Source organism: Rhineura floridana, chromosome 3 (assembly GCF_030035675.1).
Source record: "Rhineura floridana isolate rRhiFlo1 chromosome 3, rRhiFlo1.hap2, whole genome shotgun sequence".
NCBI lineage: Eukaryota > Metazoa > Chordata > Lepidosauria > Squamata > Rhineuridae > Rhineura > Rhineura floridana.
In genome coordinates, this window is record NC_084482.1 from 230386771 (window position 1) to 230403755 (window position 16985).

At 44.2% G+C, this 16985-nt stretch overlaps 1 pseudogene; it reads right to left on the reverse strand.

Annotated features, from left to right (window-relative positions):
- The window catches only part of LOC133381917 (zinc finger protein 493-like), a 65194-nt pseudogene that overhangs the window by 43654 nt on the left and 4555 nt on the right, over nucleotides 1-16985 (reverse strand).

Genomic DNA, 16985 nt, shown 5'->3' on the forward strand with positions numbered 1-16985 from the left:
CTGTGATAGCTTCCGCCCTGCATCCAATCTACCGTTCCTAAGCAAAGTCATCGAACGAGTTGTGGCGGCACAGCTACAAAGTTTCATAGACACCAATGCCCATTATGACACCTTTCAATCAGGCTTTAGACCAAATCATGGGACAGAAACAGCCTTAGTGGCGCTAGTCGATGATTTACGACTTGAACTAGATAAAGGTAACGTGACCTTACTAGTCCTATTGGATTTATCGGCCGCATTCGATACTATTGACCACGACATCCTTTTGAATCGCCTTTCCGAGATGGGGCTACGAGGCACTGCAATACAATGGCTCCGCTCCTTTCTTGAAGGTAGATTCCAGAGAGTTGCTCTTGGGGATTTTCTTTCAGAGCCCTGGCCATTGCGATATGGTGTCCCCCAGGGCTCTGTTCTCTCCCCAATGTTGTTCAATATATATATAAAACCTTTAGGTCGTATTATTCGTAAATTTGGGATTTCTTACCATCAATATGCAGATGATACGCAACTCTACTGCTCATTTCCACCAGACGCCAAAGGGGCTGTTCATCCTCTGAACCAATGCTTTTGCACAATTAAAATTAGTTAGCCAACTCCATCCTTTCTTGGGATTATCCGATTTACGGAAAGTAACGCAAGCCCTTGTAACATCACGACTGGATTATTGTAATTCCCTCTATGTCGGTCTTCCGGTTAAACTCTCCGGCCGCTTAAGCTGGTGCAAAGAGCAGCGGCGCGGATGCTAACAGGAGCTGGCCCTCGAGTGCACACTACGCCACTCTTATATCATCTGCACTGGCTTCCTATTATGTTTCGTAATCAATTCAAGCTGCTGGTCCTAACTTTTAAAACTTTACATAACTTGGCGCCACTTTACTTATCTAATCGCCTCTGTGAATACACATCCCATCGTCCACTGAGATCCATTGTTGAATGTACTTTGACTATTCCTTCAGCTTTTACCATCTGTCAATCGGGCACTAGGAATAGAGCTTTTTCAGTGGTGGCCCCTAGTATGTGGAATACTCTTCCACTGAAGATATGGCTTTCTAATTCCCTCTTAGATTTTCGTCGACATGTTAAAACCTTTTTATTTCGCCAAACTTTTAATATGCAAACGGTACTGTTTCATTTAATGTTAATTTTAATTGATTTTTAATGGATATGTTCACTGATTTTATGAGTTTATTTATATTGTATGAGACTATACTGTTGTTCGCCGCTTTGAATTCAGTGAACGAAAGCGGGTTATAAATCGGCAAAATAAATAAATAAATAATATTGCCTATAGTTTTTTACCCTACAGTTCTTGCTCAGCTTTTAATAATGTATCCACTAATAGATTATGAGAACTCTGAGAGAAAAAAGTCCAAAAGGGCTCTGGGACTTTTCCTAGCCACCAAATTAGCTGCCACCAAATTCCTATTGCCACCCTTTTTTCTAGAGGGAAGGCTGTCCTCATTGACGTATTATGGTGCTGAAGGTGACGCTTGAGAAAATCAGCAGTTTTGAACAGGATGGCTCTACTCATATGGAAATTCCTAATCCTATGTTCATCCTCCCACACAGCCATCACAAAGTTTTCCCACCATCCAGAGTCTGCTGGGTACACCCCCCAACATCTTTCCACACAGTCAAGCTGAAGTGATTTCAGGGCAACAAGCACTGAGGGGACAGTATTCCTTGGGCACTTTTGTATTTGCCTCATGGTGGCATGTCTCCTCAAGAAATGTTTCCTCACATAAATGAGAATCTGATGTCTCCCTTTCTGCCCCTGCCACTGCCTCCTCCGGTAGAGTAATATCTTTTCGCCTCTTCTTTTAAACACAATAATCATAGCCTGAAGATAAAGTTGAATCATTTGAATGAGAACCATAAACTCAATTTCTAAGCACAACCACAATGAACTACCAGTATATCGGAATACACTGAGGCAATTTTAAAAAATGAAGGAAATACACTGTGCATGTGGTGCTATGTGAGGAGAGGAATGGGAACGAGGCTCTGTTCATTCCACAAATGCTGCTGTATCAGCTGAAAAAGTACTGTTCCTCATCGCAAGAGGTACTGCAGTGTAAAAGGGATTTTAGAATTCGGGACAGGAGCACTACCTTTTTAATCCGTTAAAACAGCACGATTAGCCCCCTGTGTGAAAGCAGCCTCTGTCTCTGCAAAGGAAAAACTGACAGGCCACCAAGACAGCAGGTGAAGGGAAGTGCAACAGTCTGTGTTTAAGCTAAGAGAAGAAGATTGTCGGGGGTCTGAGACTCCCCATAAAAATCCTGTTGGTAGCCAGGCTTCCCCGCATGGATACTCTCATGCACAGAAAGAGTTGACCTCTGCTTAAAGCTTATTCCACGTTCAAAGCATTTATACATCTCTTCCCTTGTACGGATACCTTCATGTGCCTGAAGCTAGCCATTCTGACGAAAGGTCTTTCAACACTACAAGCATGTATAAGGTTTGTTCCCCGTATGCGTTCTGTGATGCAAAGTAACGTGGCCACTCTGACTGAAGCTCTTTCCACACTCCAAGCATTTATAAGGTTTGTCGCCTGTGTGATATCTTTGATGCAAAGTAAGGTGGCTACTCTGACTGAAGCTCTTTCCACACTCCAAGCATTTATGAGGTTTGTCCCCTGTATGAGTTCTTTGATGCACCGTAAGGGCACTACTCCACCTGAAGCTCTTTCCACACTCAAAGCATTTATAAGGTTTTTCCCCTGTATGAGTTCTTTGATGCACCGTAAGGGCACTACTCCACCTGAAGCTCTTTCCACACTCAAAGCATTAATAAGGTTTGTAACCTGTATGAGTTCCTTCATGTGTACTAAGGGTGTCACTCCGACTAAACCTCTTTCCACACTCCAAACATTTATAAGGTTTGTCCCGTGTGAGTTCTTTGATGCTCTGTAAGGTGGCCACTCTGACTGAAGCTCTTTCCACACTCCAAGCATTTATAAGGTTTGACCCCTGTATGAGTTCTTTGATGAGAAGTAAGGGTGCTACGGTCACTGAAGCTCTTTCCACACTCGAAGCATTCATAAGGTTTGTCCCCTGTGTGAGTTCTTTGATGCGAAGTAAGGTGGCTACTCTGACTGAAGCTCTTTCCACACTCCAAGCATTGATAAGGTTTGTCACCTGTATGTGTTATTTGATGCGAAGTAAGGTGGCTACTCCGACTGAAGGTCTTTCCACAATCCAAGCATTTATGAGGTTTGTCCCCTGTGTGAGTTCTTTGATGCACCATAAGAGCACTACTCTGACTGAAACTCTTTCCACATTCAAAGCATGTAAAAGGTTTGACCCCTGTGTGACATCTTTGATGGTTAGTAAGGCTGCTACTCCATCTGAAGCTCTTTCCACACTCCAAGCATTTATAAGGTGTGTCGCGAGTGTGACATCTTTGATGCAAAGTAAGGGTGTCACTCCGACCGAAGCTCTTTCCACACTCCAAGCATTTATAAGGTTTGTCCCCTGTATGAGTTCTTTGATGCAAAGTAAGGGTGCTACGGTCACTGAAAACCTTTCCACACTCCAAGCATTTATGAGGTTTGTCCCCTGTATGAGTTCTTTGATGAGAAGTAAGGGTGCTACGGTCACTGAAGCTCTTTCCACACTCCAAGCATTCATAAGGTTTGTCCCCTGTATGAGTTCTTTGATGCAAAGTAAGGTGGCTACTCTGACTGAAGCTCTTTCCACACTCCAAGCATTGATAAGGTTTGTCTCCTGTGTGAGTTCTTTGATGCGAAGTAAGGTGGCTACTCTGACTGAAGCTCTTTCTACACTCCAAGCATTGATAAGGTTTGTCCCCTGTGTGAGTTCTTTGATGCAAAGTAAGGGTGCTACTCTGACTGAAGCTCTTTCCACACTCGAAGCATTTATAGGGTTTGTCTCCTGTGTGAGTTCTTTGATGCAAAGTAAGGGTGCTACTCTGACTGAAGCTCTTTCCACACTCAAAGCATTTATAGGGTTTGTCTCCTGTGTGAGTTCTTTGATGCGAAGTAAGGTTGCTACTCCACCTGAAGCACTTTCCACACTCCAAGCATATATGAGGTTTGTCCCCTGTGTGCGTCTGTCGCTCTTCTTGTCTCTTTGCTCCATCTTGACTCCTCAGTTTCTGCTCCTGCATCTGCTCCTCAGCTTTTTCCAGTGATACTTCAGATGGTTCTCCCTCAGCCTTGACCCCCCAGTTGTATCCTGATGGAATGAAAAGGAAAGGAGATAAAATGCTGTGGAGAAATCCTGTGTATATATTATGATTCATACTTACGAAAACATATTTCTGGGATATCAGAGTTTAACTGTCAGAGCGCAAGGCCTTGTACGGAGTTATTTTAGCAGTAGGTGCTTGGTCACAGGTTGTGAAAAGAGACACAGAGAGAGAAAAATGTAACAAAAATTTGCTGTCTTGTTCCTCCATTTAAGGTGAACAGCCCAGTACGTATGCACAGCTGGAATCTACAAACATAGGATGGATCCTGTCTGAGAGGAACATGACCCTTTCAGCTGCCCATAGGGCAGCTTGCATCCCCTCCCTCCCAAAATGTTAGCCCCGTTATATGCAACAAGATGAAGAACCAGAAATTTTTAGAATGTGAGGTTAAAGCTGCTCTTAAAATACTTGGAAGAAACAAATCACCTGGAATAGACGGCATACCAATATACAAGCTACTGAGACTGAATCTGTCCAAATTTTGACAAAAATCTGTCAATAAATATGGAAAAGAAAACAATGTCCCACAGACCAGAAGAGTTCAATATACATCTCAACTCCAAAGAAAGGGGATCCCAGGAAATGCAGTAATTTTCAAACTATTGCCTTAATATCCCATGCAAGTAAAGTAATGTTTACGGTTCTACAACAAAGGCTCTTACCATATATGGAGTGAGAAGGGCCAGATGTCCAAGTTGGATTTAGAAAGGGAGGGCGCAAGAGATCATATTGCAAACATACGTTGGATAATGGAACAGACCAAGGAATTTCAGAGGGAAATCACCCTGTGCTTTATAGATTATAGCAAAGCCGTTGATTGTGTAGATCATGAAGAACTATGGAATGCTTTAAAAGAAATGGGGGTGCCACAGCATCTGATTGTCCTGATGCGCAACCTATACTCTGAACAAGAGGCTACTGTAAGGACAGAATATGGAGAAATGGATTGGTTCCCCATCGGAAAGGGTGTGAGACGGGTGCATTTTATCAACCTACTTGTTCAATCTATATGTTGAACATATCATACAGAAAGCGGGATTGGACCAAGATGAAGGAGGTGTAAAAATTGGAGGGAGAAATATGAATCATTTAAGATATGAGGATGATACCATTCTACTAGTAGAAACCAATAATGATTTGAAATGAATGCTGATGAAAATTAAAGAGGAAAGCACAAAAGCAGGACTACAGTGAAAGTCAAGAAGCCGAAAGTAATGACAACATAAGATTTATGTAACTTTAAAGTTGGCAATGAGGACACTGAAAATGTCCAGGAGTATCAATACCTCGGCACAGTCATTAACCAAAATGGAGACAATAGTCAAGAAATCAGATGAAGGCTAGGACTGGGGAGGGCAGCTGTGAGAGAACTAGAAAAGGTCCTCAAATGCAAAGATGTGTCACTGAAGTCAGGATCATTCAGACCATGGTATTCCTGATCTCTATGTACGGATGTGAAAGTTGGACAGTGAAAAGAAAAATCCACTCATTTGAAATGTGGTGTTGGAGTAGAGATTTACGGGTACCATGGACAGTGAAAAAGGCCAATAATTGGGTGTTAGAACAAATTAAACCAAAACTGTCACTAGAAGCTCTCTCAGGACACCCTAACTGTGAGAGCCATAGGGCAATGGAACCAATGAGGTAGTGGACTCTCTGACACTGGAGGCATTCAGGAGGCAGCTGGACAGCCATCTATCGGGAATGCTTTGATTTGGATTCCTGCATTGCGCAGGGGGTTGGACTTGATGGCCTTATATCCATTTAACCAATCAGGAAATATCTTCATGGATTAAGGGCCCATCAATCACCGGCCAAATGGAACATCCTCCCTAAAGCTTCACAGACTTTAATGAAGCCCAGCTTCTACTGACAAGGGAGTGTTAGGGTGGGCCTCTGATTACCCGCAGCTGGGAAATAAAACTGCCAACTCAGAGCTCTAACACAGAAGCCAAATGTTAACCTGTTAAGAACACGCATTAACAAAGGAACCCCCACAATTCCTTGCTACACAACCATCTTGGATTCAGGTTTCCATGACATTTTGGACACGTAATGAGAAGACATGATTCACTAGAAAAGGCAGTAACAATGTCCCTCAGTCTCGGGCTTCTTTGAACATGTGCCGGGGTAGGAGTAGGCGGGGCCTGCCATTATTGGGCAGGGGACATAATAGTGGTGGGAGGCAGACTGGCCGTACCAGGGGAAGGGATACAAGACATCTTCGTGCCTAGATCCAGGGGGTGGGGGGTGGGGACCAACGTATGTGGCAGGACACACGCTTGATCTTGTCTCCTGTTCGGGACAGGAAGAAGGTGATCTGAGGGCGGAGGGGTTCATAGCGACTCCGTTATCATGGACACATCACCACCTGACAAGGTGTAGACTTTGTGCCCCTGGTAACCTTCACAAGGGTGAAGGCCTGATTAAGATGGTCCGCCCCCAGAGACTCATGGATCCAGATGGTTTCCTGAATGCTCTGGGGGACATTCCCAGCATGGCTGGTGATACTGCCGAAGCCCTGGTCAATCTCTGGAATACGGAGGTGACCCAAGCGGTGGACATTATTGCTCCAAAGCGTCCTCTCCCACCAGGGAAGGCCCATAATACACCTTGGTTTACTCAAACCTTGGGCCTCATGAAGCGGCAGGGACGACGGTTAGAGCAACGATGGAGAAGAACTCCGTCCGTTTCTGATCGAACAAAGGCTAGAGCTCATTTCTGAGCCTATCATGTGGCTGTGATGGCAGCGAGGAAAGTGCACTTTTCTGCCACCATTGCGTCTGCTCAGTGTCGTCCAGTGATGCTTTTCTGAGTGGTCCGGGGTCTTTGGGGCTCTGGCCCTACATTAGACTCGGAGCCCTCAGTCGCTAACTGTGGCATGTTTTCGAGGCACTTTGCAGATAAAACTGCTTGCATTTGGACTGAATTGGACTCCTCATTAACTACAGTTGTGCCAGATGACCCTGAAGCTTCCTCTGGTCATTTTTCCATGGATACTTTTCAGCTTGTGAAGCCTGAGGATGTGGACAGGATTCTGGGAGAATTGAGGGCCACTACCTGCTCGCTTGACCCTTGCCCATCCTGGGTAATCAAATCTGCTAGATGGGGAGTGGCTGAATGATTAGAATATTTAATTAATGCCTCCTTAAGGGCAGTGGCGTCACTAGGGTTGGTGTCACCCGGTGCGGTAACTCATGGTGTCACCCCCATGGACCTCCTCCCGTATCAGACCATACAGAATCCTTTGTAATGTTTTTTGTACTAATGTTACTCATAAATCGTAATTCCCGTATATCACTGAATGTAATGGCAATAGTAGTGACATAAACAACTAGCAAAATTAAAATTACACCTTTATACGCACAGCCCAAATTCTTGCTCTTATCACTAATGGGAGTTAATTATCTTGCATATGCTCATAGTAAATTTTCAGATACTTTCAGACCCTCAGCCATTTTCAAGGGGTCTATGTAGAACAAAGGTTTGGGAACCCCTGGAATAAGACACCTGCTCATGTCCCTATGCTGCTCCCACCCCTCATTTAGGTGCCTGGGATGCATGCGTGTGGACACACCTCCTTACAATGATGGAAAGTGATTCTTAATCATAAGTCTCCAGACACAAAGTTACATAGGTATTTATCAGTTGTTTAGTAGAAAATTCAGAGCTGCAGGGTCCCTTCATGATAGTTACAGCCACGTACACCCTTTTTTGCTCCTGGATTAAGAATGAGATCTTTGTTAATGCATTCTCTCACAACAACAAACATCTCTAGGAGCCAATCAGCATGTAAGTGGAGAGCGTTAGCAACTGAGAAGAGTCTTCTCAGTGGCTGACTCACCTCCTTTCAGCAGGAAAGGCAAGCAAGCATATTAGAAGTCTCTTTTCAGTGACTAACGCACTCCCTTTTCATGCTGACTGTAGGATGCTTGGAGACATAGGGACCCTGCTCCCAAAAAAGCAGAGGGACTAAGACCCCCTGGGTGACTACCCTCCTGGTGCTTATGGACATGACCCTAATATATTTTGTGATGTGCAAGTTTGATATTATTTATTAAGTGTGTTTAGGATTACACTGATGGCATTTCCAAATATGTACTTTCACACAGACTTTGGTTTTCCATAACACAATGTTTGTCCAAGCCTCCACACTTGGGGGGGGCACTACTTGCACACCCCTTCCATAAGCACATCAAAGTTGGATACACCCCTGAACCAAGACCCAGACAAAAGGGCACTCAAAACAAAAAGGCAATTACAGTGGCTGAGTAGATCTTGAACAGTGGTTATACTGACTGGGCAGCCACTGTCCTTCACATTTTACAAAATACTTTTTCCTATACAAAGATTAAATTTCTGTGTATGAAAAAGTAATATATGAAGTGGTCTCAATAGTGAGAAAAGTAAACAAGTGAATGCTGATCCAAATGTTTTTCATTCTCATGTTATGAAGCTAGCTGCCAGATGATGTATCACCTTCGCTACGCATGCAGCATAGACTGAAAAAACAGCACCCAAGCCACCATTCAATACGTGCACCTGGTCTTTCCAACATGAATCTGCAGGTCTCAAAAAGTAATGTGTGACAAAGTCCGCAAACACCTTATAACATGCCTCAAACATGGTCTCTTGTTCTACCAGCAGGCCTTCACACCATCACTTTGCCAAAACAGAAGGATAGGTAAATTGCTTTTAGGGAGGTTCACAATTATGATTTCCTATTGATTTAATCTGAAAATATTTTAAATACATAAAAACAGCCAGGGGAAGATATTGGAGAAATATAAAATAAATACAAATTAAAAAGGGGGGGGAGGTGAAGAGACCTGAAATGTGCTACTCACCATCTCTCAGCCTATCCTCCCCTCAGGATGAAAACAATGGACCACCCCCAGGAAGAAGGGCACACTTAAAATGTAGAGGAAGAAAGCATCTACAACCATAGTGTGAAATCAAATACTTATTGGGACACAGTATGAAGAAATATTTATACAAACATGACTCTCAGATATGTCTATGAATTACACAATCTGTAAATATATTTATAGTGCAATCCGATGTTTGTTTACTCGGAAGCAAGTCCCAATGTATTCAATGGGGCTTACTCAAACTGGGAAGTGTGCAGAGAACTACAGCCTCAAGTGATAAGGAACTTCTTCTTTCAACTTGTTCTTTTAAGTTGAGACCTTATCCAAGTCTGAGTCTGTGTTGGAATTGCTTTTTAATATGTTTTGAAGCCTTTTCTTTTTTTAAAAAAAATGTGTTTTTTTAAAGCTTTTAAAAAATATTTTCAAAGACGATTTAATATATTTTAAAGTCTGTTTTTATGATGTTTTAAAGTGCTTTTAGTGCTTTTGTTTGCCACCCTGGGCTCCTACTGGGAGGAAGGGCGGGATATAAATCAAATAATAAATAAATAAACTTCATTCACCCAACCCAAAATTCAGAATCATGCCTCTTTAGGCTGTTTTCCAACTGTTTATTCTTGCTTTATGGTTATTGGATTTTAAATCGCTTTATTTCTTGTTGTGAGCTGCCTTTGTTTCCAACCCTACCTCACAGGGTTGTTGGAAAGACTACACACACACTGCAGATGTATAAATACATACAGCCCATATAATAGTTTATTGTCAAACCAGTTGGTCATTGCAGAAAAATCAGTATTAGTATTAAAAAAATAAGTATTAGTTTCCTACAGAATAAAAACTAATACCTAAGTAAGCCCTGCCTACTTGCTTTAAAATAGGACTGGAGGAGGGAGAAACAGAAAGACAACACAAACACAATTCTTTTTTACATTCACTCCAAAGTCCCATTGATTTTCAGCACATTCATAACCTTGTCTACTCAAAAGTAAATCCTATTGAATTCAATGGGATTTACTCTGGAGATATGGGATTAGCAATGCTTTTACCCCCACAAAAGCAGGTATTGGGAAGGTTTTCAAAACACTGCCCAGGATCTGACTCCTACACACAAGATGGGAGAAAACTGAAATGTACATACTTACCCAATTTATGAGATTTTCAGATAAACGGGGGGGGGACCACCATTTTCTGGCCTTGCAATGAGGTTTACTAGACCCTGCCACAGGTCAAACAAACTCTTTTCTGATTGGCTGCAATCCTGAACAGGCGGTGTTAAAGCTACTAAGTGCTATACAGTAGTTTAAAAAAGATTTAACGGGGGCAACTGACGTTTTTATGTATATCTTGAGAACCGGACCACCTAGAAACTTAATTTTTTTATTAATTAAAGCTGAGAATCATCTCCCTCTGAAGGTGTCACCTGGTGCGGTCCACCACCACCCGCACTCTCCCTAGTGACGCCACTGCTTAAGGGAAGGTTCTATGCCAACATTGTTGAAGAAGGCTGTGATAAGACCTTTGCAAAAAAAGCCTTCGTTAGACCCTGCGGATCTTAACAACTTCCGCCCAGTCTCTACTCTCCCCTTTCCGGGCAAGGTGATTGAGAGGGTAGTGGCTGCTCAGCTCCAAGTTTTCCTGGATGAATCGGCCTATCTAGACCAGCCTTTCCCAACCAGTGTGCCTGCAGATGTTGTTGGACCACAACTCCGTCGCTGACAAAACTGAGGTACTGTTCGTGGGAGACAAGGGAAGGTTAGGGGATTTGGACCTGGTCCTCAATGGGGTACAATTGCCCCTAAAAGACCAGGTCTGTAGCCTCGGGGTCATTCTTGACTCCCAAGTGTCTATGGAAGCTCAAGTTTCGGCTGTGAGCCGGGCAGCACTGTATTAACTGCATCTGATACGGAGGCTATGCCCCTACCTTCCCAATCATCTGCTCCCATCGGTGGTACATGCCCTGGTCTCCTCTCGCCTAGACTACTGTAATGCGCTCTACGTGGAGCTAACTTTGAAAATGTTCCGGAATTTGCAACAGGTACAGAACGCGGTGGCGCGCCTGATTAAAGGCACACACATGCTGGCACACTCGCATTTCAACATCTGCTGTTACTATGCTGCTGTTGTGTTGCTTTAAACGAAATTAAGCACACAGAAATACACACAGTGCAACAGGCACAATGAAGGCACTGAAAGAAGAGCCTCACTATTCAACTATCACAGCTGAACCAGAGGACAAATGAGGACACATGAAGAACCGGCCCATTCACCGCGCTGTTGTTTCTTTAGCTCTGTTCCAACTATGAGGCACCTCCATCTCCCAGTTGAAGGCCCTGAAATTCATCACCAGAACCACAAATGTTCCGAGGGATGCTTCGATCCAGCCCCAACACAGCCAGCTCATCTCAGGGGAGAGGCAGACGGAATGGGGCAGAGCTGCAGCCTCCGATCTGGAGGGTCTGCTGGGAAGGGGCACTTCAGGGGCGTCCTCGCCCTCACCCACCCTCCCCTCTGCCCCAGTTGCATACCTTTGTTTCGAGGCTCCCGCTGCATTTCTTGCAGAGAGGTGGGGCGGGAAGGGGAAGTCCCTCCTTTGGGCTCTTCCCTTTCGGTCTGTCCTCACTGGTTAACCCTTAAAGAGCAAAGTGGCTGAAGCTCCTCAGCTGCTTCACATGGAGAGGGAGGGGAGGCGGGAAGCCCTTTTCTAGCCGGTGACCCTTCTCCACATTAAAAATAAAAATGCCATCCACATTTTTAAAGAAAGGTTTTGAGGGAACAGCTTAGGTGAGCCTAAACCCAGTTTCCTTTACCTGTTAGATTTCTCTTTTAATTTCTCCTTGTTTAAATGCATATTTTAAATGGTTCTTTGTGAACCACTTAGAGGCTTTCTGTCGAGTAAGCAGTATATAGATTTTGTTAAATAAATAAATACAGGGTGCATTTCAACTGACTTAAAACAGTCCTTGTTGAACAAGGGCTCCATTTTGCAAGTTGGATTTCTGCATGATTACTCAGAAGGACGAACCTTGTGGAACTTACTCCTAAGTTAATTATACATAGGATTGCAATTGTAGAATCAAAATGTATTGTTGGGAATTGCTGGCAGTCAGGCAGCTTTTTAAAATCATTGGAATATACAGTAGGGCCCCACTCAAATAGCATGTTAGGTTCCAGACCCCCACCGGAAAGCAAAAACCACCAAAAAGTGGATCAGCTGTAGCACGAGGGTTTGGAACCTAACCCACTGACTGCACCAGAAGAGGAGAAGATCAGCTGTAGTGAGCTGATCAGCACGATCAGCTCAAGTGCGGGGAGCTCCAGCCCCCCTCCAGCTGATCGCCCCACTGGCGCCGTATTAACGGAATGCCAAAAAGTGGTGCACCGAGAAGCGGGGCCCTACTGTAGTGGATTTCTCCTATCCACCCCCTTTGAAACAGAGACCCTTTATTCTGTATTTTCTTTTTTAAATAAACTTTTTGGGCTCGTGGGTGTGTGAAATTCTGGCAATCAATGTAAACAGCTTTGGCAGCTGGCCAATTTTCTCACTAGTCCTTACAGAGCCAAAGGGATTCCATTTCTCATGGAGGCTTTTGAAGGAGTAAACAAATCCCCGTCCTCTGAATGAAGGACCTGCAGCCCCTGCCAAGAGTTTGGTTTCCATTGTGAAATCCGATTAAAAATAAAGTCCCCTTTTGCTTTTCTGAACCCCAAGGACAGACAGCTAGAGTGATCTGACCCATAACAGTGCCTCGAGTCCACCCTCCTGCCCCACAGGACCATTTCAACCTTCACAACCAAAGGTCTGCTGCTGTAGAGAAACTCCGAGGAGGGAAATATTGTGAGATGTTGGATGAAGAGCAGAAGGGAGGGAAAAGCGGCCAGGAGAAACTGTGCCCTGATGGGTCCGTCTGTTCGGATGATATTACACAGGAATGGGGTGGGCGAGGGGGGAGAATCTTCAGCTCCTCAAAGGGCCCACGATACAGCTAAGCATGTGGGCTCCTTATTGGAGGAGGGCGGGACATAAATTAAATAATAAATAAATAAATCCACCTGCTGAGGTCTCCTCCTCTTCTTTGGGTTCCTGCATCACCGGATCTTCTCCTCCTTCCCAACAGGAAATGAGGTCTGGCTCTTAAAAAAAAAAAGGAAATAGGCAAGATTAGTTACTTTTGACCACAAAGTATTTGGGCATTCCAAATCAAATCTGAACGCTCAAAACATTTTGAACGAGAGCAAAGGGGTGAAGCCTTGCCAACAGCATGCAACTCGGGCCATGTGCCTTGAGTACTGTGGAGCCAGTTCTTTGGAGTTCTCTTCCCTTTGAAGTGAAACAAACCCAGACATTGTTACGCTTTCCAAGTTTGTTGGAAGCTTTTTGTCCCCCCGCCAAGAATTCTTAATTACTGTTTTTATAATCCTTATTAGGTCTTTTATTCTGTTTTCTATATAGATATTACTTTTCCTGTGAAGTTTGGCTTTTATTGGAAATTGTCAGCTGCTGTGTGGAAGAAGTTCCTCAAAAAGGAAATGGAAATGGACTGCTTTCAACTCGATCCCGACTTATGGCGACCCTATGAATAGGGTTTCATGTTAAGCGGTATTCAGAGGTGGTTTACCATTGCCTTCCTTGAAAAGTGAGCTATACATTTTTAAATAAACCAATAAATATGCTTTAGAATGTGTCTTGGGTTTAAAAAGGGTTCATATAAAAACCTGTGCAAAACCTGAGCTGTGTGGCTTTGCCAGATAATATCTGTGCTGAGAAGCTTCTAGCTCCCTTTGATGCAGGGCTTAATGAGAAGCAAGACCCACTTTTGTTCAGAGGGGCTCATTTTTAAAATTAATGCTGAATTTGGCTTCTGGCAGGTGCAGCCTTGCAAGACCTCAGCTGCATAACTGCGAGACAGGGACCCTCTTGCAGAGCATGCATGGCCTCGCTTTTACTTTGGGCTTCAAGGAAATAAAATCCAAGTGCTGGAAAAGGAGGAACGAAGAAGTCCTCTTCGACTGTCTGCCCCCTTTCTTAAAGGAAGGACCAGCCATCAAGTAGTCTGCAGGATCCACAACCAGAAAAAGGAGTCTGTGGTACAAATAGTCCCTGAAAACGAAAGCAAGTAACCCAAAGTACACACACCAGAGAGAATGGGAAGAATCCGGTGCTGCTGCAACTATTACCTATTCAAATTGTAATAGTCTTTAACTTGGAAATTAAGTGCCAGATATACATGTTTGGGACAAAAGCATTAGGTTTGAATGTTTGGGGCTCCTGCGTCCCAAAATTTACCACTGCGCCTCTTCTTAAGATCAAAGGTCCACAGTCCTGCCCAGAATCCTGGGTGGGATGGGACCATTTCATCCTTCACAACTGAAGGTCTGTGGATGAAGAGAAACTCCGAGGAATGAGATATGGTGAGATTTTTAGGTGGCAGACGAATGTTATTAGATGTGTTATTAGATGTGTAGATAGATTTTATTATTATTATTGGCTCAGATTCTAATGTTTATTGCACTGATATGCTAATTTGTACGTCGCCCAGAGTGGCTGGAGAACCAGCCAGATGGGCGACTAAGAAATTTAATAAATAAATAAAAAAAAAAAATAAAGGGAAAACTCGTAACCTAATGGGTTAGTCTGCCCTGGATGACATTATTCAGGAACAAGAGGGGTGGGTGGGGAATCTTCAGTTCCACAAAGGGCCCCACAACACTACCTGCTGATGTCTCCGCCTCCTCTTCTTTGAGACTCTGTATAAGTGGATCTTCTTCTCCTCCTCTTTCCCAACAGGAAATGAAGCCTAGCTCTTTCAAGGAAACACACAAGTTACTTTCCGCTACAAAACTAGCTGGGTCTCCTTCAGACTGTCAGGATCTGGAAGCCAAGCCAGATATTTTAATTTGGGGAATCTCTCAGTGGACGGAAGGGGAACTTCCACCTGATGGCCAACCTTCCTCTTTACAACATGAGATGAGCTTGATCAAACCAAAAGTCTATCTAGTCCAACATCTCCACAGGGCCTGAATCGATGTGTATGGGAATCCCACTATCAGTCCTAATAACACTAATAAAATTTATATCCTGTCCTTCCCTCCAAAGGGAATCCAGGGGGGCAAAAAAATGATGAAGGACCGAAATCAGCTTTAAAACAAAACATCTTCTAAAAAAAACAAGGTCAGAAGGCTACAGCCATCATGACTTGTAGCCCTTGAGAGCCTTCTCTTCCATGCATCTATCCAGCTTCTTTTTTCAAGCCATCTGAGATGTCCACCAGGAGAACTCACCGCCTGATGGGCGACTCTCCCCTGGATGACATTACTCAGGAACAGAAAAATGCTTCCATCCCCAGACCAAAAGAGGCTCCACAGCACAGCTCAGCACCAACCTGCTGAGGTCTCCTCCTCCTCTTCTTTGGGGACCTGGATAAACAGACTTTCTCCTTCTTCCTTACAGGAAGCGAGGTCTCGTTCTTTCAAGGAAACAGACAAGATGAGTTACTTTTAACCACAACATAAAAAGTCAGGGATTCCATATCAAACCATTTCTACAACCTCGAATCTAAGAGGAGGAAGCATTTTGATTTTTAATTCTGGGAGCGGAACAGGAAGAATCCCATTTAGAATCGAGGTAAAAGGATGAGATCCCTTACCACTGTGGATGTAAATTACCCCAATAAATGTTGCACCCATTTAGAAGTAAGCCCCACCCAGTCCAATGGGACACCCTCCCAGGTGAGTGCGTTTGGGTTTGCAGAACAGGTGTGGGGATCCTGTGGCCCTCCAGATGTTTCTGAACTCCCATCACCCCTAATCATTGGCCATCCTTGCAGGAGCTGATGAAATTTGCAGTTCACCAACATCTGGAAGGCCAAACGTTCCCCTCCCCTTTTTAGGGGGTCGCCATATTATTTTATATTAAAGGGCTGGGGCCAAGGGGAAGGACGGGTGCAGTCTGAGAAGGAAAGGGAGGGAATAAGGGCCTCATTGATACCCTGTCCCCAAGACACCCCCCAAAAAGCCTGGAGCCAGCCTGGCCCACAAGCGCCAACTAGACACACATGGGAGGCCCTCAAGTCAGAGAGAAAGGCAAGAGCGCATCTCCTGCTGCTCTTCCCCTAATTTTGGAGGTGGCCCATAAACATCAGGACTGGTGGCCCTTGAGAGCCGTCTCTTCCATGCATTTATTTATTCATTTAGATCTATATCCCGCCCTTCCTCCCAGTAGGAGCCCAGGGTGGCAAACGAAAACACTAAAAACACTCTCAAACACATCATTAAAAACAGGGTTTAAAATATATTAAAACAAAAACATCTTAAAAAGTAATTCCAACAGACACAGACTGGGATGAAGCCATTTTCCTTAACCCCTTTTAAAATCATCCGAGATGTCCACCAGGAGAATTCACAGCCTGATGGGTGACTCTCCCCTGGATGATATTACTCAGGAACAGAAAAAAGCTTCAATTCCCAGACCAAAAGGGGCCCCACAGCACAGCTAAGCACCGACCTGCTGAGGTTTCCTCCTCTTTGGGAACCTGAATAAGAAGATCCTCTCCGTCTTCCAAACAGGAATTCAGCTCCGATTCTTCCAAAGGAAACAGACAGGACTAGTTACTTTTGACCACAAGATATTCAGCCATTCCAAGTCACGCCATTTGTAGCTAAGAGGAGGGATTGTTTGGGACATGTTAACTCCTGCACCCCCTGAAGAGGACGGGGCCGTGTGGTCCCAGCAGGGTCAGCGTGGCACTTGGGAACATGAGCTCACTGGATATGACGCCCAACCTGAACTGTCTGTTGGGGAGGGCACGGTGGAACTCAGCCAACCCGGCTGTTTTCATTTGGACAACATCATCTTGTCACAAAGAGAGTGAAAACGAGCCCTGAGAGCTTCACCCTCCTCCT